Raw genomic sequence first — 23799 nt, 5'->3', positions numbered from 1 at the left:
CATAAAGCAATCACTCACTATTTCTCCTTTCTTTCTGTCTCTCCTTCCCACTGTGTTGTGCTGCAATTTAGTCCCGTATCCAGCTGTTCTGGGATCAGTCGTATCAGCTAAATAGTTTGACAGCAGTTCAGTTTGATGTTAGTAATTATACTAGGACTATATAGGTTTCAAAACTGCTTATGACATGCCTCAATGATGCAGTTAGTTAAAGGTTGAGTGCTGGCACGGTGCCAGTCGTTTTTACATCATGTATATATTTTATTTTAAGCATTATGTGCTTGTCACAATATTATAACTTTATAGCAGAGGTTGTAAGTTGAACACAAGCTGTGACTCCATCAGTGAAGAGCTTGCAAAGAATTGCTAGAACTTTTCATCAATAGCAAATAGATTTCTAGCAGCTAATAACATAGTAATGTGTTAACATGATATTCACTTGGCACTTGACATATGACCTGAACAGATGCAATATAGGAAACAAATGATATAAACATATAAACAAGGTTTCTGTTGTATACTGTGATATGCAGTATTAGTTATTATTATTTGTGTATTTCTACAGTTAAGAGTTTTATTGATACGTTATATATGGCAGTCGCTGACATATTTACTTGAGTTTGTAGAGCAGAATACGTTTGGTTATCTGCAAAATAGTCTGGCCAACAGACACACATGCACTTTTTGTTCTATATAGATATAGTCTCCTGGCCTTATGGACCATGCTTTGTGCATAGAGGTACTGTCATGCTGGAACAGGTTTGGGGTTAACACCTTTGTTCCAATGAAAATAAACTGTAATGCTAAAGCAAACATTCTTGTCCAGGGGTGTCCAACCATGTCACCAAAGGGCCTGTAGATGAAGATTGCAGAAGCCACACCTGAGTCTACTGAAAGCCAAGATCAACTGATTAAACAGGTGAAATACTTTGTGTCTCCTGCTTGATTGGAATAAAAACCTGCACCCACAGGCCCTTTCTGGATAAGATTGGACGCTCCTGCTCTACACAATCATGTGCCTTCAACGCTTTGCCAATTGTTAGGGAAATCATCAAGCTCAGGCATCCACATATAGTTTGTTCATACTTATTACTTATACGATAAAGAGTGAACTTGTAAATATAAAAGATTCTGTCAAATATACTGTCATGTCATACATATTCATAGAAGTGGCATTTCATTAGCATTACATGGCTGAATAATACAATTACATTGATCTTCAAAATCTGTCATGACTTCAGCTTGGAAAGTCTCTTAACACAAATATATGGCAACAGAACATCAGTACTATTTGAGTAAATGTATTCTTTATATGGATATTTATACAGGTTTATGTCATTTGTCATGAAAAGCTTGTATCATATTTCCAACCTGAAAGGTTTTACAAAATGCTGACAGGATTCAGTGTAACTTAATGAAACATTACAGATTTTTTCACATCTAGTAAAAAGGTCAATAAGGCAAACTTTTTTGGAAACAACGAGCAGCTAGAGCTGACATTTATGAACCAAGGTATGTTATTAGGTAGCAATGTATTGTTGGCTTTTTGGATGACCGTGCCCAGTTCTCTTGGTGTTGTTATAATAAATGCTGAATGAATTGACACTCTGTAAAATTGCTTATGTTGTTCCATTTTGAAAGCTGACTGGCCCACTTCTTTTTTATGCCATGCTATTTATAGCCTTCCATGGCACATTCATCATGGTTGACCAGTGTGCCCATAATCTAGCCAGTAATGAAACATCTGGGTTCAGAGGAGTGAGCCCGGAGACCACCCCTTGCCCTTTACCACACACACACACACACACACACACACACACACACACACACACACACACACATTCAGACCCAGAGATGGGCCTTATTCCAGAAGGGAGGTAACAATCAAAATTGCCTATATCATTAGCCTTTTCTTTTCCCCACGAGTCAGACACAGAAAATAACTTTCCCTTTCTCTCTGTCTCTCTCTGTTGCCCTGCCATCTGCAGATACTCGGGTAAATGAAGACATACGGCCCCCAGGTTCTCTTGCCTGCTCAAGGTTACCTCTACTGTCACCATGCATTTACTAATGTTGGCCCGCAGCACTTTTCACAAATAATATGCCATGGAAGCAATGGCTGGCTTGCACCACCAAAATAAATAAATAAATAAATAAATAAATAAATCCATTTTGATGAGTGAATCTATAAAGGGTAGATTAATCTTTTGGGTCATACCCAATTTCTCTTTTTTTTCTGCTCACTGTAACACTTTAAGTGTTTCAGGTAGTCCACACTCTATTGAAATATAGCTTATGAAACAATAATAGTGTCAGCATATATATATAATATATATAAACGGAACTGCACTGGTGTAGTAAATGTCCACAAATTCCTCATACATGCCGTAATATTTACTTTTTTTTTGGATGCAGTTTTTGTCCAAATTACACTCTCACTAGGGGTTTCCCATTGAAAATCCATTTTTAGACCTGGCTTAGACTGTGTGTTTAGGATAGCCACCCCCGTATGCTTTACAGGGGAAATATTTCACACCACTACGATCATGCTTAGACACCAAAATGAGAAAACAACACCTAGCTACTTAACGCTGTCACATAAGCTAGCACATCTCTGTGTGACAGAGCATGGAAATCTGGTGTCTGTGATTGTCAGTGAGTGAGACTTTGAGAGTGTCAATGAGTTTGTGGTTGAATGGTTAAACAATTTAATGAACTGGAAAGGGTTTTTCGTTACATGTACCATATGCTACTCCACATTCATACTGAACTCAATGTACTGTATATCCTGTTTTTATTGATTTTTTTTTCATTTGTTTTTTAATAGTAATAGTTTTAGTATTTTTTTTAAGTCATAATAGACAAAATTTGAAATATAGACATACTGAAAAAAGTATGATAATGATCATACTTCTTAGTATAGATCATACTTCTTGGCAGACACCCTTATAAAGAGCAACTGAGAATTAAGGGCCTTACACAGGGGCCCAGCAGTGGCAGGTTGGTGGACCTGGGAGTCAAATTCACAACCTCCCATTCAGTAGGCCAACACCTTGATCACTAAGCCAACACATCCCACCAGACTTAACACCAAGTCTATTGACCTATTAGATTCTTTAATTTTTTAAAACAGCTTTACAGAACATAAACATAGAACAAAAGGTTAATATAAATATTAATAAAATACAAAATTCAAGATTAATATTAGAAATATTTAAATGTGTTTGTATTTATCCCCAATGAACAAGTCTGAGGTGACTCAGGCAACAGTAGTAAGGAAAAACTCCCTTAGATGATAAAGGAAGAAACCTTGAGAGGAACCAGATTCAATGGGGAACCTCATCATCATATGGGTGACACCAGAGGGTGTGATTATAAATATACAGTCTGACAAATGTTGTATTGATACAAAAGATCACATGGAGTTCACATCTCCTCAATAGTATCGCTGATTCCAACTGGAGCTGGTAGATCTCTAGATGATTATAAATTATCTCTAGATAATTCTAAATAAATAAACTAGATTTCATAGGCTATAAAATCTATTCTATGAAAGAAAACTTGTTGACTGACACACGTCCTTCTGAATTAGTTACCACAGAGATGAAAACATGATAGAACTAGTGCATTAATATAAAATTGTTTGTCTTGCTGCCAGAAGTACTGTGAGCCAGAGCCACCGTCATGAAAACTTCTGACAGAATAGACTTCAATCGGAATCGAGAAGCTAACTGTGCGGTGGTATAAATAATGTTAGCTAAGGGAATGTTCATACAAAGAGATTTTGTCTTCATTTCATTGTTTGTTTTCAGAGTCTCAATAACAGTGAGGGTATCATTCTGCCAGGATCAGGATCATTCTGCCAGGGTATGTGACCACTTTCCCCTGGCTAAGATTATGCAGAATGCCCACAGTGGACAGAAACAAGTTCAGGTACTACCAGCCTGTTACTCTATCAAATATAAAACACAAGAAGTTTGGCAAGGATTAAAGACTATATTGTTTTCCCCTGCCAGCATGCATTAGTGCTTGGGTCTTTATCAGAGCTCATTTTTAAAGAGCTCATTGGAGAAGAGGATGTGTCTGAAAGAGGGCAGGATTGTAGTAATGTCAGCATTCGCCCAACAGCATGCCAAGAGAGACTTTCTGTACCATTTTCATCTAAATCCCTTTATGAGAATGTGTGTTCCTTTGGGAGGTAATTAGGAAAAGCACAACAGAGATGTAGCTGGGGTTTAATACAGCTGCTGCAAATAAGCTCCTCAACAATTTTACAATCCATATTACAATAAAGTAGAGCAAAAAAAAATGAGGATGAATTAACAAACGAGACTTTATGAGGAACACAAAAGCTTTTCCGATCAGACAAAAGGAGGAGAATAGAAACTATTAAAACAGTAGCTTGTAACAAGCTCTAGAGACGATTGTATGTTGGGATTGTGCCGACAAAGCAAGCCGAAACAAAAGGAGATGAATAGATCGAATAAGGGAGAGCGGGGTAAACCTAACATATTTTAGTTTTCGTGAAATCATTTAAGAAATTGTTTAAAATAAAATGATGTTTTTTTTACATACAAAGCAACATATACATCTCTGCTACAAATCAAAACTTGAACTTTGTCTTTAAATGCTACAGTTTATGTCCAGTTCCAACAAGAATGACAGGATGTGCAATATTATAACCTGCCCCATGCGTTTGGATCATTTTTAACAGACCCACAGTAACTTAGATTGAAAAGACTGCGCAAAAAATTCTATGCGGTATAAAACAAAAATATAAGTCAATGTATGTATACATGGATGTGGATGACATCAGACTATGTCAAGGAAGGACAACAAAAAAAAATGGTTAAAAAAGGTTTCAATTTTTATTCGCAATTAAGTCAAGATCAGATCTACAAATCTGACAAATATAGCAAATATATTGTACAGTTTATACTCTGACTCCTATTGTGATTGTTTAAAGAGCTACTTCATGAAACCAGACGTTCTACCCCTGGTTGGAGTCTCGTGGCCCGGTATGCACTCTGCCGGGGATTGATCTGCATGGTCAACCCGTGACTGCTGTGGATGGAGCCACCTGGAGACTGTCATGACTTCTTTAAACCAATGTTGTGTCTGTCAGCTGTATGGTCTTAGTCTTTATCAGCAATCATTTGAAGGCTTTTTACAGGAAGGTATTAGTGTTAGGTCTGTGGTGAACTCAGAGTTTGCTCTGACCTATTAGTTCCTCAGGAGCTCTAGGTTGCAGAATTATAAACTGCTGTAGAAAGGACATTATTTACATTGACATTATTTACTGTCCAGTGTCATCCAAATGAGGATGAGGTTCCCTTCTGAGTCTGGTACCTCTCAAGGTTTCTTCCTCATTTCATCTCAGGGAGTTTTTCCTTGCCGCCGTCGCCTCCGGCTTGCTCATTAGAGATAGGGCTAGATATATATTATTTTAAATTTTAGGCAGGATACACCCTGGACGGAGTGCCAACCCATCGCAGGGCACACACAGACTCTCATTCACTCACACAATCACACACTGCGGACAATTTTCCAGAGATGCCAATCAACCTACCATGCATGTCTTTGGATCGGGGGAGGAAACCGGAGCACCCGGAGGAAACCCCCGAGGCACGGGGAGAACATGCAAACTCCACACACAAGGCGGAGGCGGGAATCGAACCCCCAACCCTGGAGGTGTGAGGCAAACGTGCTAACCACTAAGCCACCGTGCTCCCCTGATTAAAGCTTGGACTGTGTAATTTACACACACAGACACACAAACAATCTTTGTGATGAAAAATATTACTTATATGACCTGAAAACACTTTCTGACATGGATTTCTTGGGACTCTGGCTGCAGACCATTGATCACAAATGTAGTAATATAGCCAGAAGTGCACGCTGCTTGATCTCGTGTAATAACCTAAAATTTTGTCCTGCTTTATTTTATTCCCAGTGCTTCCCTTCATTTCACCTACAGAACCTGTTCATGACAAATGACATAAATAGGCTTTTTAGACGTGCTTATTCCATCAGGTATCACCCATATTGATGGGTTTTGTCAGTGTTGATGTCGTACTGACATGACACCTAAACCTGGGAGTGTATTAAAAAAATGTTGAATACATTGCTGTGAGTAAAAAGAACCAGGTGAATGTCACCCTAGGACATTCTGTACTACTTATGACCACAGAATGGCTTTAGGAGACTGTACTACTTATGACCACATAATGGCTTTAGGAGACTGTACTACTTATGACCACAGAATGGCTTTAAGGAGACTGTGAGCACTAAGCAGATATATGACATTGCAATGTTCTCTAGATCTCTAGAGTCAAGGTTTATCCATGGACTACTTTTGAGCTTGTAAAAACCACTCACAAGTTGAATGCATTATGCTGTGAATTACTGAATTTCCATTTTTGTGTATTTACCCCTTGGATCAATTTATCTATGATGAGTTAGTCTCTGGATAAATGATTTGGTTTAAACCCAAGCACTGTTGGGCCACTGAACTAGGCCCTTAATCTTCCCTGCTCCAGGAGTCCTGTATCATGGCTGACCCTGTTCTCTGTCCCCAACCTCCAAAGTTGGGATATGCAAAGAAAGAACTTCACTGTGCTGTAATGTATATGTGACAAGATAAAGGGTTCTATTCTATTTTTTTTTTTTTTTTTTTTTTTTTTTGGAAAATCCAATTAGTCAATAATGTGGCAACAGTGCAGTGAATAACATAATGGTAAAGATCCTCATTTAATGTTCACCTCAAACATCAGAATAGTTGTTGGTACCAGACAACCAATCTGCTAGGATTTACATTTACATTTACAGCATTTAGCAGATGCCCTTATCCAGCGCGACTTACATTTTTATCTCATTTTTTATATACAGTACTGAGCAATTGAGGGTTAAGTAGCCCAACACCTTGACCACTATGCTACCACATCCCCATTTCCCCAAATGGCAGTGATGAGAGTTATAGAATGGTGTGGGAAAAAAAAAATAAAAAAGGTGAGCTGACTGAAGTATGGCAACTCAAATAAATACTTTGTATAACCATGCTATGCAGAAAAGCATGACAGGACACACAACATGTGAAATGTTTAGGCAGCTATAGTTTATGGCTATAGTTGGGACAGAATCACTGAAATTGGACAGGTTAGGAATGAAAAAAGACCAGGTGATTGTGAAGACTTATTAAATTAAGTACTTACAATTCTTCTTTTAATGAACTTTTTTCTTTCAGTCTATAATTCCAGTAGCAACGTTGCACTTTTACAATATGACAATATTTAAAAAATAAATACTTAAAGGTGGGGTCTCCGTTGTTTGAGAAATGCTTCAGGAAACTGCGTTGGGCCGCCAAACAAAACTAACGTGTAGCCAATGAGCAGAAAGGGGCGTGTCTTGTCAATATGGGCGGAGAGAGTGTTCAGTGTGCTTGTGTAACATTAGCAGAAAGCGGTTTTAACATTGACATGGCGGATAAAAACAAAGAAAGAAAGCGAAGAAAGGCTTACGATAAGGCAAGATGTAGGACCCGTGTTAATATAGGATCAGCTTTCCAGCACTGAAGAGAACTGAACGTCTTCTGCATGAAGCGGAGCTAAACCTTTCACGGTACCATACACAGTACTACAAAAACACATTTGTATTGCCATAGTATTACTCATTGAGTTCATTTATTGATAAAAATATACCCTCGGTCAACAGGTTCCACCATAATACTTGTCTGGGTTATACTTGGGTTATACTTGTCTGGTGTATGTGTGGGGAAGAGCTATCAAAACAGGGGTGGGACCCATTTGGGTTAGGGGCATGTTTGTTGATTTGGTGATTTCAAATGTCAACATTGGCTTTCAAACAATGGAGACCCCACCTTTAATACTTAAAAAAAATTCTTCTTTCAACTGTTATCAGGAAATTCTGATGACAAACTTTCTGGGATTTAAATTGTTTATAAAATATAATGTTTATGTTATCCTGTATTGTATGAAAAAGAATGTTTTGAACAAATCATTAAATGAGTTAAATGGGTTCACAGAATAACTCAAACTTAAAATAAGTATTTTAATCTGTAATCTTTCAAGGTGAAATGTAGTTAAAGCTAGGAGAGAAAAATTAATGCTGTTTTCTAAAGCCTGTACATAGGTTCATTAATGTTTGGATTTTTTTATTGGATTATATTATTTTTTTATTGGATTATGTGAAATATGCACATAGTATGCTGTGAAGGATATTTCATCTGCATCTCGATTTGTGAACGTAATGTCACTGGGGCACAAATGGCACATCAGTCATAGAGCCAGTCAGTTATATCATCATTACATGACTTACATACTAGACGTACACTGAACTAAAAAAAAAATAGCTGTCTTGACATTCTAACACTGGGTCAGACTATTAAGTGTAATAACACAGCCTTATGTCAATAAACGTATGTCACAATGACATCACAATAGAACAATCTTTTACCTTTATAAATATTGATGTTTGTTTATATCAGTTAGACCTATGAAAACAGCCTTAAAATATATTGTTATCCAGTGTTTTGGAGGAGGAGGAGGAGGAGGAGGAGAAGAAGAAGAAGAAGAAGAAGAAGAAGAAGAAGAAGAACTATTAAAAAGTTAGTCATTGCAACAGAATATAACTGGTTAATGGAAATAATAATAATAATAATAATAATAATAATAATAATAATAATAATAATAATAATATCCAGATGTCATAAGCCACAGTAAATGCCTAACAAGAACTCCAAGATGAATTGGAGTCCTGATATTTTAAAAGTATTCTACCAGCCTGGGGACATACAGCACCGTAGTCAGCAAGCATTCTTTGCCATATTGGATTACAGGCTGTTAAGCAGAGATCCTGATCTTCACAGCTCCAGACAGCCATTTCTTATTTTATTCACACTGTTATAAAACAGCAGATATGAAGAACAGTAGATGAGAAAAGCAGATATAATGGATGAGGAGAACCACCACCATCCAATCAATCAGGTCTTGGAGGTGTCTTTAATTGCCCTGTCATTCATGTTGCCTGTTAATTTACTGCAAAATCTGCCTTCTACAGCGAGTCAGAGCAAAGCAGTCAGTAAGTTTGCCAAGTATACATTTAACATTATCATGCCTGGTATTTGTGCTTTCAATCAAAAAATGAATTGAATATGATTTGCCTTCACGCTTGCCCAATCTTCTGCCTACACCACCTAAACACATGACGAGTCAAATTTGTACAGACAAAGTCAAATTTATAGGAGATGTATTTGAGCGTAAGTTGTGTACATTCATTTTTCTTTAGGAAATGAAAAAGTAAATTGACACTTAATAATCACACTTCTACGTCGGATGATTTAAGTAACCTGTCACTGAGTAGTAGCACAATGCATCACATCATGCAAATACAGGTCAAGAGTTTCAGCTACTGTTCACATCAAACATCTCATCCATAATAAACTCTAGAGATCTAGAGAAGTGTGTGTATAATTCCCAGAAGAACAGTAACTTCTCAAATATCTAAACCAACCTCCATCTGGCAGCATCAACCAGGCCACAGGTAAAGTTACAGAGATCACTCTACTGTATGTTCCCAATATGCTGCTCCCATGTGATTGGCAGATTGGATAAATGCATAAATGTTTATAGGTGTTCCTGTTAAAATGGACAGTCAGTGTATAAGCAAACAAGAGGTTTGAATCATTTTGGACCTACAATAATGTGTGTTAGTAATTTTGGCTACAAAGTAACAGGAAATGTAGTGAAAAGATTGCTTTTTTTATGCAGAATTTACTTTAAATCTTAGTCACTACATGGCTTTTAAAAAGCCACGGTTAAGAAAGACAAAGCTGAGATTGAAAAAAATAAACAAATAATGAGATTTTCTAGGTTCTGAAATTTACAGTAGATGAAAATAAGAATGGTCATTCTTGAAATTAAAGCCTGAGCCTGAGATGCACGGGGGCACAGGCTCGACCCGAGGTAGTTCGGATAAGCGGTAGAAGATGAATGAATGAATGAATATTAAAACTCTCAACATATATTTATGCTAATTTTCTGGGGGTGGGGGGTGAATTAGTGCATTAGTGCATGGTATAAAAAAGTGAAATAAGGTTTTCCCTTAATAAATAAATTTAAAAAAATGAAATAAAAAGTACATAAATGTTAGATGAACATAATTTTCAAATTCACTGACTATACGTTGAAGAGATTAGTTCCAGAAGCCGTTATTATTATTATTATTATCATTATAATAAGCTTTAGTATTGTAATAAGTATTATAAGTTTGTTTGAAAAGATTTCATAAAGTGATGTGACCCAACATAACTGATATAAACCTTGTAAACTGCCACTTCAGTCACCTCACTGCTCAGGTCAGTCCAGCATTGATTTTCCAAAGATAGCAGTGACGTTATTATTGACCCAATAGTAGTCATCCAGAGACAAAGACAAAGAGGCTTTGAGAGTACAGGGCAAAAAGCAGACTTTGACAAGGACAAGTTAAAATGTGTGTGTGTGTGTGTGTTGTGATTAATGTTTGCCCATCTGTCTCTTCTTTGTCTCTTCATAATGCAACGTTGCTGTGGTTGATGTATGGAAGTTTTCAGCTTATTATATCCGTACAGCCAAATGATGGAAAGCTGTATAAGTGTTTAGGTAAATCAAAGGATGATTTATTGAGTGTTTGTGCAATGTGAGTGTCAGAGAGTGTACTGCATGTTCATTTGACATAACGCAGCATCAGTTTTGACCATTCTTTTACTTAGCATGAAGCATAACACTAGCATTACCAGTTTTTAAAAAGAAATAACCATTTGCTTTTGTAAGAACATCATATGCCTTAAATACATTAAAAAAAATCTCTGGTTTTTAATAGGCCCAGAATTCTTGTGCAAAAAAAATATTTGTATGTTTAACTAACTAGATGGCATTCAATAGAATATCAGTGATATTTTTTTAAACACTGAAACTACCAAGAAATAGTACTGTAAAAGTGCCTATTGAGCATAATCTTAAGCTATCATTGGCACAAACTCCCCCAAACTTTACAATTGAAGATTAGAAAGAAAAATATAATTACCTTGTCAACTGTTCAGTTTGGTTGCATCTGCATATCAGATCCCTGTTCTTGAATGACAGAAGTGGAACCCAATGTAGTCCTCTGCTGTTCTAGCCATTCCACCATAATGTTTAATATGCTGTACGTTTGGAGATGCTTTTCTGCTTACCGCAGCTGTAAACAGTGTTTAAAGGGTTACTATAGACCTCCAGACAGCAAACAACAGGTTGATAATTCTCGTTAACAAGGTTTTTTTTGTTAATATTCTATTTTCTCCAGGTCTCAAAGTTTCTTGTTCTAACTTAATACTTTGAAGTTCTGACCAGCTTTTTCTCGCTGTGGCTGGCAGTTATTCAGCTACTCTCATAATTAACAGACAAATTGAGACACCAGGCCCATTTCTTACAGGAGAATGAAGTGCGTGTGAACATATCACGGCACCTCATGCTGTGAGAAAAACATTCACACTTCACTAAGAAACAGACAGACAGAAGACAGAGAGAGAGAGAGAGAGAGAGAGAGAGAGAGAGAGAGAGAGAGAGAGAGATGTAAGCATTAAAGAACTTTTTGGAGTTTCCAGATGAAACTCATCAGCCCAGAACATTTTGTTTCACTTTCTCGCCAAGCCTTTACATCAAACTTACTTATTTTTATTAAATATATGTGGAGGAGGGTCTACATTTTATTGCTATTAAGCTAAGAGTTCCTCTTATTTGCCATTTATTGTATAAACTGTTCGGGTGTCAACACACGTGATGTATAGAAGTAAGTCAGCGCCCACAAGCTCATTTTTTTTCCTGATTCATCAGACTACAGTATAATGAATAAAAACCCAAGAGAGTGTTTTAAGACCAGAAAATAAAGAGCAAAACTCCAGCTATAAAGAAATGGCTAGTTTACTTGATATAAAATCTGGGGTCCGATATATTGTTCATATTTAATGTGAAAAAACAAGCTGAATTTGGATGCTGTCATACCTTAAACAATAATTAATTATAACAAAAAAAGAAATAAAATTATAGCGTTTATCTTAAATAAAAAATCATCCTACAAAACAATTCCTACATTAAAATATCAGTAACTATGAGTTAAAAATGATTATACACTTGACTATGAAGCTAGAATCTAAAATTAGCTACTTAACTTTATTTTACCTGAACCAGCAATTCTGCGAGTAAACTAGTGAGGTAAGCTTTGCCTAAGCTTATCAGGTATGATATAACATCTTCAGGCTGTATTATATACATAAAAATAGGGCTGATACCATGTATACGTAGTCTATAACTGTGCCCGAGGCAAATAATTTGCTTCCAATACTGTTATGTCTTTCTTTTTCTTCTTCTTCTTCTTCTGTTATGACTTTTCCTCTCTTATGACAACGCAATCACTGGGTCTTAGTTATTATTGTACACGAAAGGAAGAATCGAACAAATCATGTGTTCTCGTTGCATTCAAATGTTGAACACTTTTAGATAATTAACCATTTTCTGATTTGAAATAACCCATTTAAGTGCTCAAATAGTTTATGATCTATAAATCGAAACCAAATCTAAATCAAATCAAACATCATGTATTTGCTTTTTTTTTCCCTTCTGTTTTTATTTACTTAAAGAGACTCAACAGAAATGATAAAATTTTGCGAAAACCTAGAATTAAAAAGCCAATAGTAAGAAATATTTGGTTTTGTAAGCTCCATACACATATACTGTAAATCCACGAATTAGTACTTATCTGTATAAATACAACATATGCCGTATCGGTTATATACAGTCGTTTCTTTACTAGCCTCTCTTGTTCCATCTTGATCCAGAGATTTCTGTTTGTCATAGTGCACAACTCCACAGCTTCCCCTAACTTGCGGCCACCAGACATGACCGTCGCGGACTCAAACTCCTGACAGCCGCCAACACTCATCCACTCACACACACGATGCTCAGACCTTTAATGACACACACCTGTTTCCAATTTATTCTGGTGCTCACTCACCCTTTAAATACACTGTGTTATTGTTTGTTCTTTATGAATTATACGCTTCATTCGGTTTGTTCCAATTGTAATCTTTGCTTGTTGTTGCATTTTTTCTGCCCTGCCTCAGTTTACACTCTTTGTCCTATTGGCCTTGGACTGTTTATATCTCGATAAAGATTACTTTTTGGACTGATTCTCGTTGTTCTGTTTTTTTTTTCATCACATTTGGTATTCTGATTCATTTGGTTTGTTTTTTTCCTTGTTTGGATTCCTATTTATTACCTTTTGTTTTCAATGTGTGGCTTTTTGCCTTGATTATTAAACCCTCCTGCATTTGTATTCCACCTCAAGGTTTTGCGTCATGATGCTTCTGAAGTCCTACCTGTTGCTGTAAAGTTACAGCTTTACCTCTGACAGTTACAAAGCACTGATGCTGGAGGATCCACTGTAGTGTCTCAGAGAAAACATCATCACAGTCCTGTACTTTTCTTGGGAATTAATCAACACCTACTGAAAAATCATACTGTATTCAGCAATTCCATAATTCTGTAGTCTTACTTACATTTTCGGCATTAAATTGTAGCCAATATTTGATCTAATTTATGTTCTGTGGTAATAAACCAAAACAAGCAAACACATCACCGCTTGCATTAACAAATGTTTATCTTATCCATGTGAAAAACTTCAAAAAAATCCATGATGACTAACATGAACCATGTCTTAATTAACATAATTCAGAACTAAAGATACTTCCAATATTTATACTTGGTCAAAAGGAACATGATGTATTTTTTGTTTCTTTGCTAAATTCACATGTGCTTTAGTCATTAGACATTAGTCAATACAGGTGTTTTTAGTGAAAAAAGATATTTAAAATGTTAATTAATACTTAAGTGTGAATAGGAATATTTCTAGATTAAAGATATATTTTTCCAGCTTGTTCTTGTGTTGTAGATTTAGAGTAAACGTTTAGCACATGCTGTAGTCAGTAATGTTTGAAATGAAAAGAACTACTAACCCATTTAAACAGATATACTTTCATCCTGATAGGCTGAACATTCTAACACAATGTGAGTGTGAAGAGAAAAAGGGAATGTGTCTGTATGTAAGTGGAAGGCCAGAATCCTTGCTGGACTGATGGATGACAAGAGTGCTCCATAGGCCAGGTGAAATACAGGCTGTAGACGATGCTGCCAGCTGCCTGTGTGCCATGTGAGCCATTAGAGAGGCTGGTGAGTGGCAGACAGCTCTCGTGGGCAGCTCCCAGTGCTTAATTTCACCATGCTGAATGTGCCAGGCTTCCTGCTCTTGGCAGCTGCTGCCTTCCTCAATAATAAAAAAATAAGGACCTGAGCCCAGGCTTGCATGATGCCAGCTAATAGATTAACGGACTGGTGAGGTGTCTGTGTGTGTGTGTGTGTGTGTGTGTGTGTGTGTGTGTGGCTGAACTGGTATTATAAAAAATGTAATGTACTTGTAGGGTGCAATATGTATGTAGTGTGGATGTGAGATATTTTTGAGTGAAAAGATGAATAGACTTAAAAAGCACAATAAAGTAGTTTAAAGCTGGATAAAGATGTTTGAACCTACTTCTACCTACTTAGTGACAAGAAGATGAAAGGATGGAATGTGTCTGCATAGGGCTAGAGAGAGGGAATGATGAGAGAGATAGTATTTAGGGTAATTTGTCTGGGTCCCTTCTAATATCATGTGCCAGGGTTTCTAAACTCTAAGGATCAATAGGGACAGAGGGGGAATAGAGAGAATAGCGAAAGAAAGAAAATACAGCTTTTAAATTGACCATTGCTGCTTTCACTTTACAATTTTCCATCACTCTGATTATTCTGGAGGGTTAAAACATGTCCCTGCTCTGGTTTGGAGGAGTGCAGAGAAATAATGAACAGTGACAGCTACGGGTTCTAGTTTTCTAGTCTAGTTTTTATTCTCTCTCTCTTTCTCTCTCTCTCTCTCTCTCTCTCTCTCTCTCTCTCTGTCTCTCTCTAAAAGCTCTGACAATGTGCTTGTGCACATTGTGCTTGATTCCACATATTCCATTCTCCTATGAAGAGTAGAATTGACATGAAATAACAGCTGTGGTCTGTAACATGGCATCCTAGGATTAGGTGAGATAGATTAATGACTGATAAACCCCTGATTCCTTTTTTTTTTTTTTTTTTTTTTTAAAGCCAAGCTGTTATTCCAACTCATTGGCTTCATTTGTGCAAGCTGTTTTCTACAAAAAGAACAACTTCTAACTTTTTTGCATGAAAAGACAGCAATTTTATTCTAATTTCTAACTCTAAGGAAAGACCAAGAACATACTGTATTTACCAAAACATCTGATCATAATTCAGATGTCTAAGTAGAAATTACAATAAGTCTGAAAAGTTTAAGGAAACCCACATGGGCTGTCACGTACGCGGGATAAAAACGGACCCAAATGCAGGACAGCTTAACAGAAACAGGTTTTATTAACTAAAAAAAACACGAAACAGGACAAAGACAAAACTCAGACGAAGACAACAGAGGATTCCAGAGGATTGCACAAGGCAATCAGATAAATAATACAAATAATTAACAGACATGAGGGACAGGTGTGCAGAGGCGGGGAGGAAAAGACAAGGGCGGAGCAGACACGTGAACACCATACATAAACAAAAAGGCACATGGACAAAGTCCGGGCAGAGTCCTGACATGGGCACAATGAGAACTTGGCAAACTCACCGTTTAAAAACTATTTTAACAAATATTACAAGACAATTCAGAATTTTTCTAAGAGAAGCTTAACCTACAGTAAGCCATATCTGTACATATTCCACACCATTTACTCTAACACAGACTATTTTTAGTCCTGCTCTTCAAGCTAACCTTAACTGTGTTTTTAACTGTGTCCTTTACCTTCAACTTAGTAATTTATAACACTGCCTCATTTTCTAACCAAGCCTGCAGGAGTTCTTGTTTGGGTCAAATCTTTTTTAACTGTCTTTTTACATTGCTGAGATCGATTCTTCGGTGAGTCTCCATTCCTGTGCTTACTGTATGCATAAAGCCTGTCTTTGTGCCTTAATGGAAATATGTTCATGCCTCATGTTGATTTTTTTTTTTTACTCATAAACATGCATTGATTTTAATAATATTCTCTGCTACAGTATACCTTAGGAAAAAAATGCAACATTTCTGATTTAAATAACTTTTATTTTCAGTATCACTCCATCATCATTTTACAAACATTTGATTTTTTTTTTTTTTTTTTTAGAAAGACAGCCCATAATGTTGAACATTTTATTAATAGCAACATGAGACTACTAAATGTACAGAGTCTCTGTGGTGAGAGATGCATTTACAGTGGCCAAAACACAGAGAGCTTAAGAACAAGAGGAATCAAAACCAGTGTCACCTGGAAATGTAACTTTACCAATACCTATAAAAAAAGAGAGGGAGACAGAAAGAGAGAGAGAGAGAAAGAAAGAGAGAGAGACCAAAATGTAAAAAAAAAAAAAAAAAGTACATCATACTGAGTTTTGACACAGTTTCTGTGTGTGCATGTGTTTTTCTGAGCTATACTTATAGAACGTACAAAAGAAAAAAAGAGGTACTCATCAATATAGTAAACACAAATATAAAAAAGATGCACAAAGTACAATTCCCCTCAGTTTTATGGCGAGAACACTGGGTCTGGCTGTTTTTGTGTGTGTGTGTGTGTGTGTGTGTGTGTGTGTGTGTGTGTGTGTGCTGTTAGAGTAGGATAAAAAATTCAGTCATGAGAATAATCCGAAGAAACAGCTAAAGACTTCATTCCTCAAGCCTCAGAAGTATACAGTAGTACTACTTTAGGATTGTTTGCTCAGACGGAGCCGTGAGCGCTTATGATTTTGGGGAAGATTCCGTCACAGTGTACCGTGTACTGGACATGTAGGTATTTGAGACTACGCTTTCTGAGGGAAGATCAGTCTTATAAACAAATCAGTAAGAACAACTGTAAAGTTTCAAAGCAACTTGTTCATACGCAACAACATGTGATGGAATTTGTTTTCCGGGAACGTGTACACTGCCATTGAAAAGTTTTTAAACACTTAGGAATTCTTCTACTTTATTACTGCGAGTTGCTGTTATTGCCTCAGACCAAACAACATGATGTAGCATAGCAATTAAATCAGGAAACCGTGGTTGAATTTATTAACCGGTTCCTCTCGATTCCGAATGAGCCTGCATATCAGTGTTTTATTAAAAGCAGGTGCATTCAGAGGATAAACCTCATGAACGAAAAAGAAACAGACTCATCGACACTCCAAGGATTAACTTTAAATTATTACTATGTGATATGCAACAATTCTGGCTTTTTTCCCCCGTTTATTAGATCGAGATTTTCCAATAAATTAAAGTCAGTTCTCTAAACATTTGATAAATATTTCTTGATCTATTTATACCTTTTATTTTCAACTTTTAGAGTATTTATATAAATATCATCAGATGATCAGTGTTCAATAACTTTAAACTCGCAGTGTATTGACAGTGTGTACATCATCAGATAAAAAGCAGCATACAAATAAACTCTAAACACAAACTTTGAAACGATGAATGAAAATACACACCTATAGCAAAATCACCTTTGCAATAACTGCTTGAATGAATAGTTTTGGTGATGAAGCACTGAAATACGTTGATGATATTCAGAACCTTTTCTTCACATCCATCTCAAATATGAACCGTTCTGCGATCTAGAGAGTGGGAAGTCTCAGCATTGGCAGGCAGCCAATAGCAGTTAGGGCATGACTGGAGATTAAACCGACTGCGTGGAAGTAGATGTGTTTGGCAGTGTTTTCATCCACTTAGGTGCTGTCTTGAATAATAAAATCCAATCATTCGTGCTAGAGTAATGTAAAGTGTGTGGACATTCCATAAAGAGTCCGAACCTGTTATAGCTCGGTGTAATTGTTCACTTAGCAAACGGTGGCAGCTTTGACTATTTAGACCATTTTTGTTGTACCAAATAGGAATTTTGCTTTAAATGTTAAGTGTTGAGCTGGCAAACAGCAACGAAAAGGTCTCAAACTGGATCATGTACAGTGTAAGGATGCACCAATCCTACTTCAGAACTCAAAATAACATCTGATACTTGTGTGTCCGGTAAAAAATAAAACACTCGACAGGAAAACCTTCATAGGAAAAATCATCAACAGTGGAGTGTGTGTGCTGCAGCCTGATGTGAAGCGCAAGTCTATTTTCCTACATCCAACTTCAGAGCTCAGAGTATCACATGATACCCGATACTAATCTAATACCATATAATGGATATAAAGTGACACTTTGATGGATTCCGTTGCACATGTATGCAATCCATCAAACACCTGACGGAGTTAGGCTTAAAAACAAGCACTGCCTTGATGTTACTGAAGATAGATGACGTTATATAAAAATCATCAACAATGGAGTGCTGTGATGAGGCCAGATATGAAGTGTAAGCTCATTATCTCCCTACAACAGCACACGCCAATGTGTATTCCTCTTAGACGAGAACAATTTAGCGAAAACTGTTCTAGTTTTGATGGAATGTCTATGAGAGAAGTGATCAAAGTTCCATTATAGGGACTGTAAACAGTCATTTCCTCACAAGCCTCTCTTTCTTTCTTTCTTTCTTTCTCTTGTGGTAAAAAGATAAAAAATAAATAATCTCTGAAATTGTCATATTACTGGGAAATGATGAAGATCTTTCATGAACATGCACATCCTTACAGAAATATATATAATTATATATATATATATTTAAAGCCAGCGCTATTGGCAGATCCTGCTGTTATAGAAAATTACTCAAAACTTTCTGCTCTGTCAGATTTGCAAATTCAATAGCGCTGTGGTATAAGTCAACAAAAAACAAGACGTTAAATGCATGAGAGGATCGAATCAGAAATGTACATAAAATCCAGTCAGATACCAGTTCAGCGTTTAAGGATCGGTACATCCTTGATGATGTGTGCTAGTGCTCCATTCCGCTCTGATTCCCAACTGTGCTACTGTAAATGTGATATTTCCTAAAACTTTTTGTCAGCCGTTGCAAATTAGTGAGTGAACACAGTTTCCAGAGAGTGATGTCTCAGCAGACATCTGTTTAGGTATTGCACTGCAAAATGAAATATTTGTGTGTCTTACAAACTAACACACACACACACACACACACACACAGATATATCCACTACAAAGCAGTTACTCTGTGGTGATTACACTAAAAAATACAGTATCAACCCTAACAATCCCATGCTGTCCACTTCATAAGGCATGATTCATATTTTGATCATATTTTGCAACCATTCCTAAAGATTCCAAAAGGAATTATCTTATAGGACAAGACATAAAATCCTGATTTTTTAATGTGATAAATGTGGGGTTTCTGTTCAGGTCTATGTGTAAATTCAATGTAATGTCATAAGGTACACTTTTATTATATATATAAAAAATAAAAATAAAAAAAATAAAATAAAATAAAAATAAAAATACTCTAATATTAAAGACATTTTTTTTTAGGATTTTACCCCCCAAAGCATCATCTGAAATTTCTTTCCAATAACAAGACATTGTTTCCAATAAAATACAAGTAGAGTTCCAATAAGATTATAAAAATCAAATAAGACCGTATGGAACAAACTAAAATTACATTTAAAATCACAAAGTCCAATAAGATCGTGAAAATCAAATAAACGGAAATTCCAACAGGATTTTCTTGACATGGGTATAAAATAATATATACAGAAAAAACATAAATAAAGAGATAAATAAATAGATAAAAATAAATAAATAAATAAATAAATAAATAAATAAATAAAGGCATGATTTAAAAAAAAAGCATGTCAGTATGTAAATATATGCATGCTTGTTTTTCTATACCACTGTGACATATTCACATGGAACCTGCTGTAGAAAAGGTCAATGAAAATTACGGGCTGTGACATTTTAATAGAATAAATTATTCATAACTGAGCAGTTTGTTTCATGAGATGCAATCAGTGTTAAAAACACACAATCAGGCAGGCATTATGCTTCTCATACCACACCAGAATATGAGCCATCGAAGCTTTAACTGGCAGCACACCAGTGTTACAGTGTTCCTTTGTGCCAGATGTACCTATATAAATACCTAGATTTTAATAAACCACTGGCGATTTTATTGTTTACCATGTTGTATGCTTTTGTAACGAATAAATACTGAACTCTGTTGAAGCTATAAAGTGCAAAAGCCTGGATAAACTGTAACCCTTAGCTCAGCACTGATTGTCAATCTCAGTGATCTCAGAGCTGTACAGATTCAAGCCTGGATAAAAGGTAGAGGGAAAAAGGTTTTGTTTTATTTCCTAATACGACAGGGCACCATCATCAAATATCTAAACCATCATCAGCTGCAACTACACATTATTGCTTTGTGTTTGTCTGGAGAATTAGTACGTACATTAAACTCAACACTGTATACACTTACAGACCTCTTTATTATGAACATCCATGTACTTATTCAATCAGCCATCATATAGCAGCAGTGAAATGCATAAAGTAGTGATGCAAATACATATTGATAGCAGATGGGCTGGTTTGACTATTTCTACAACTACATTTACAGCATTTCGCAGACACACTTATCCAGAGCAACTTATATTTTATCTTATTTTTATACAACTGAGCATTAAGGGCCTTGCTCAGGGGCCCAGCAGTGGCTTCTTGGTGGACGTAGGATTTGAACTCACAACCTTCCGATTGGTAGCCCAACACCTTAACCACTAGGCTACCACATCCCACACCAACTGCTGATCCAATGGAGAAAAAACATCCAGTGACTGGAAAAGGCTTGTTAATAATCATTCTTTAGCATTGACAGAAAAGCTTGTAAAACTTTGAGATGGATGTTCTACAACAGCAGAAGACCACATTGGAATCCATACCTTCCCATCCAAAATCTAGAATCTGAGGCAGAGACACACTAAAACTGTGTTAAAGCCTGGAAAAAGTCCAGACATTTTTTTTTCTAATCTTCAACAGTTTGGTTGGGTGAGTTTGTGCCCACTGTTGCCACAGATGGAGGATTGGAACCCATTGTGATCTTCTGCTCATGTAGTCCATCCATCTCATGGTTGTCCATTATCCTCTAAACAATCCTACTACCAAAAGGGCAATTCCACTCACAGAGCTATGGCACTGTAAATGATTTTTTTTTTTTTTTGCACCATTACTTTTAAACTTTAGAGAATGTGAATATCTTTTCTGAAATATTCAATCCGGTCCATTTGACCCCGAGAACATACTACAGTCAAACTTACTTATATTGTCTTACATGTACTCTTGACCTGTATTTGCATGACTGTATGCATTGTGCTGCCTCCAGAAGCTTGTATGAATGACCGGTGTTTCTAATAAAGGGGTTGGTGAGTTTATGGGTGCTAAAAACTCCAGAATGTTCTCAAGTACCACATTGAAAAAACTCCAGAAAATCCTAAATATGGTACTTAATGCAACGTAATAAAGTATGTCCGGCTAGTTAGCTAGTTCATCGATAACCGATTGCTAGCTAGCTAAGTGTGCATTAACACAATTAAGCTAAATCAATTAATATATGAATTGCCAATGAGGAGATGGCTCTGGGGCCGTAGTCTCGATAAGTAAAGTGTTTAGGTTCTCTTGTTGTTGAATTGACTTGTTTACTATGCAACTACGGAAACAGATCATATACAATTTGAATATTTGATGAGACCCACAAGGGATTGACATGAATAATAGAGTAAAATTCCTTTGAATATCAATACCCACATATGTTGAGGTAGATATGTGGGATATGTTATATGTGAAGTTTTCCAGTGTGATGAATTTATTTAATTACATGCTTTTGTTTCCATGTGGTGTTCTATAAAGAATCGTATAATCAGTAATGCATTTCATAGCACACTTTCATTTTGTTCTATTATATTGGTTATGAACTATAATCCTGTGTTGATCTTTTGTCTAGTCAAATAATGATTTCTAGGTAGGATTTGTTTTCTAATTTTTTTTTTGTTTGTTTGTTTGTTTTTAGGCAAAATTACCGAAATAAATAATTGCCATCATTTATATTTCTTTGGCCTTGTATTCTTTTGCAGTGATTTGTGAAATGAACAACACACATACACAGAAGCGCACACACACACACACACACACACACACACACGCACACACACACTTAGATTTCTTTACATTTCAAAGTGTTATCATAGGTCATTTCTATCCTTACCACTGAATGGATAGTAAATACATTTTATTTACCATTTCTTAACCAAAAAAAGGTTTGAGAAGAAGCACAAAAAAATTGAACAAGCCCTCTGTACAGATGATCCGTACAGTTTAAAATAAAACACCATTTAAGCATCACACCAGGTGCCATTTCTGCATTTGGTACATACATGTTCCTTTTGGAAGCTCACTAAAAATTAATATAAATGTTATGAATGTGTTGTTTAAAATAGCTCGAACGTCTTGACTTGGCAGACAAAAATAACTTGGCACAAAAATAAAGCATGGGACTCGTTTGATATTAAGCCCTAGAATACTAAGAACTGTACACTGTCTGTTTTAAAAAAAAAAAAAAAGAGAGATAGAAAGAAAAAAAAGAAAAGAGTCTTTGAACAAACTTTGAAAATGTATTGTGTAACCATTGTGGAAAAATCAGACCAACCCATGACTAAGGCTTTTTTGACAGTACAGCTATAATGCACAAACTGTGACCATAGCCACCCAACATATCAACATGTCATATATAAGTAATGGCACCCCATAGCAAATAAAATGGCTTCTGTAGATGAACAAGCATCAGCAACAATGATTACTGAATCATCAATAATAATAACGATGGGGGTCTTAAAAATGTCTCCTACCCTTGACTGAATATCATATTAACAGTTCCAAGAGTTGACGCACCACAACTGAGTAATGTGTGTGTGTGTGTGTGTGTGTGTGTGTGTGTGTGTATACAAAAATAGAGAAGACTATTCTATTTAAAACAGGGCCTAATAACAATACGTTAAACTCAAACTCAAAAGTCGGCCAAGGTTCTCGTCATTTCGTTTCTTTTACCTAGTCAAAATCAAATAGTGCTCCTTATAAATATTTTTGGACGTCTGCAACACATTTTGTTCAACTATTCAAAACAGTTCAAATACATATTTATACTTTCTATACAAAAAAAGGATGGGTTGATATAGAATAACTGTCACAGAAATGACTCGTCGTTGTATCTGTAGTTTTTCGATAAACTCCCAGACGCGTCCCATCTGTACATATGGCACATATTGGCGTTATTGGCACGTAGTTCTGAAAAGTCTGTTCACCCTTTTCACAGAAAGCATCCCATCAGGAAATAGCATTCCAACGTCTATGGCGGTGATCTTCCTCCATTACTTCTACACATACAGTAATTTATGTATATAATATATTAACTTTAAGTCTATTTTATCGTTTCTAAATGACCAGAAGTCTATATGGAAAATAATTTGAAGTGGGAACCATAGAACAACTCTCATCTGTGATCAGTTTAGAAAAATAAACATCTTCGCTCCATGTCCAGGAAATCCCCAAAAATGTTGTGTACGTTCTAATTCTTCCTTCTGCAATGCATGGGCGTTTGTTAAATTTTCTTTATTTGGGAATTCAAGGTGTTCCAATGGGACTCTGTAATTTGGGAAATTGGGAAAAAGTTACAATTAGCACATAACATTACAAGCACTTTGCAGCACAGCTATTGTTTCATTAAATTCTATTACAGCTACTAAT

At 36.2% G+C, this 23799-nt stretch overlaps 1 protein-coding gene across 2 annotated transcripts in view; it reads right to left on the bottom strand.

The window, feature by feature from the left end:
- Nucleotides 1-22682: 22682 nt before the first annotated feature.
- ajap1 (adherens junctions associated protein 1) overlaps nt 22683-23799 on the bottom strand; it is a 54394-nt gene continuing 53277 nt past the window's right edge. For both annotated transcript variants that reach the window (XM_060881430.1, XM_060881429.1), the window contains exon 6: nt 22683-23697. The gene's annotated coding sequence lies outside the window, so the exon portion shown is untranslated. The remainder of the gene's footprint in view (nt 23698-23799) is intronic.

The sequence above is a fragment of the Tachysurus vachellii genome, chromosome 11, assembly GCF_030014155.1.
Source record: "Tachysurus vachellii isolate PV-2020 chromosome 11, HZAU_Pvac_v1, whole genome shotgun sequence".
In the NCBI taxonomy this organism is placed as follows: Eukaryota; Metazoa; Chordata; class Actinopteri; order Siluriformes; family Bagridae; genus Tachysurus; species Tachysurus vachellii.
Note: the sequence above shows the minus strand (reverse complement) of the source record. Positions and strands in the feature narration are given on the sequence as shown.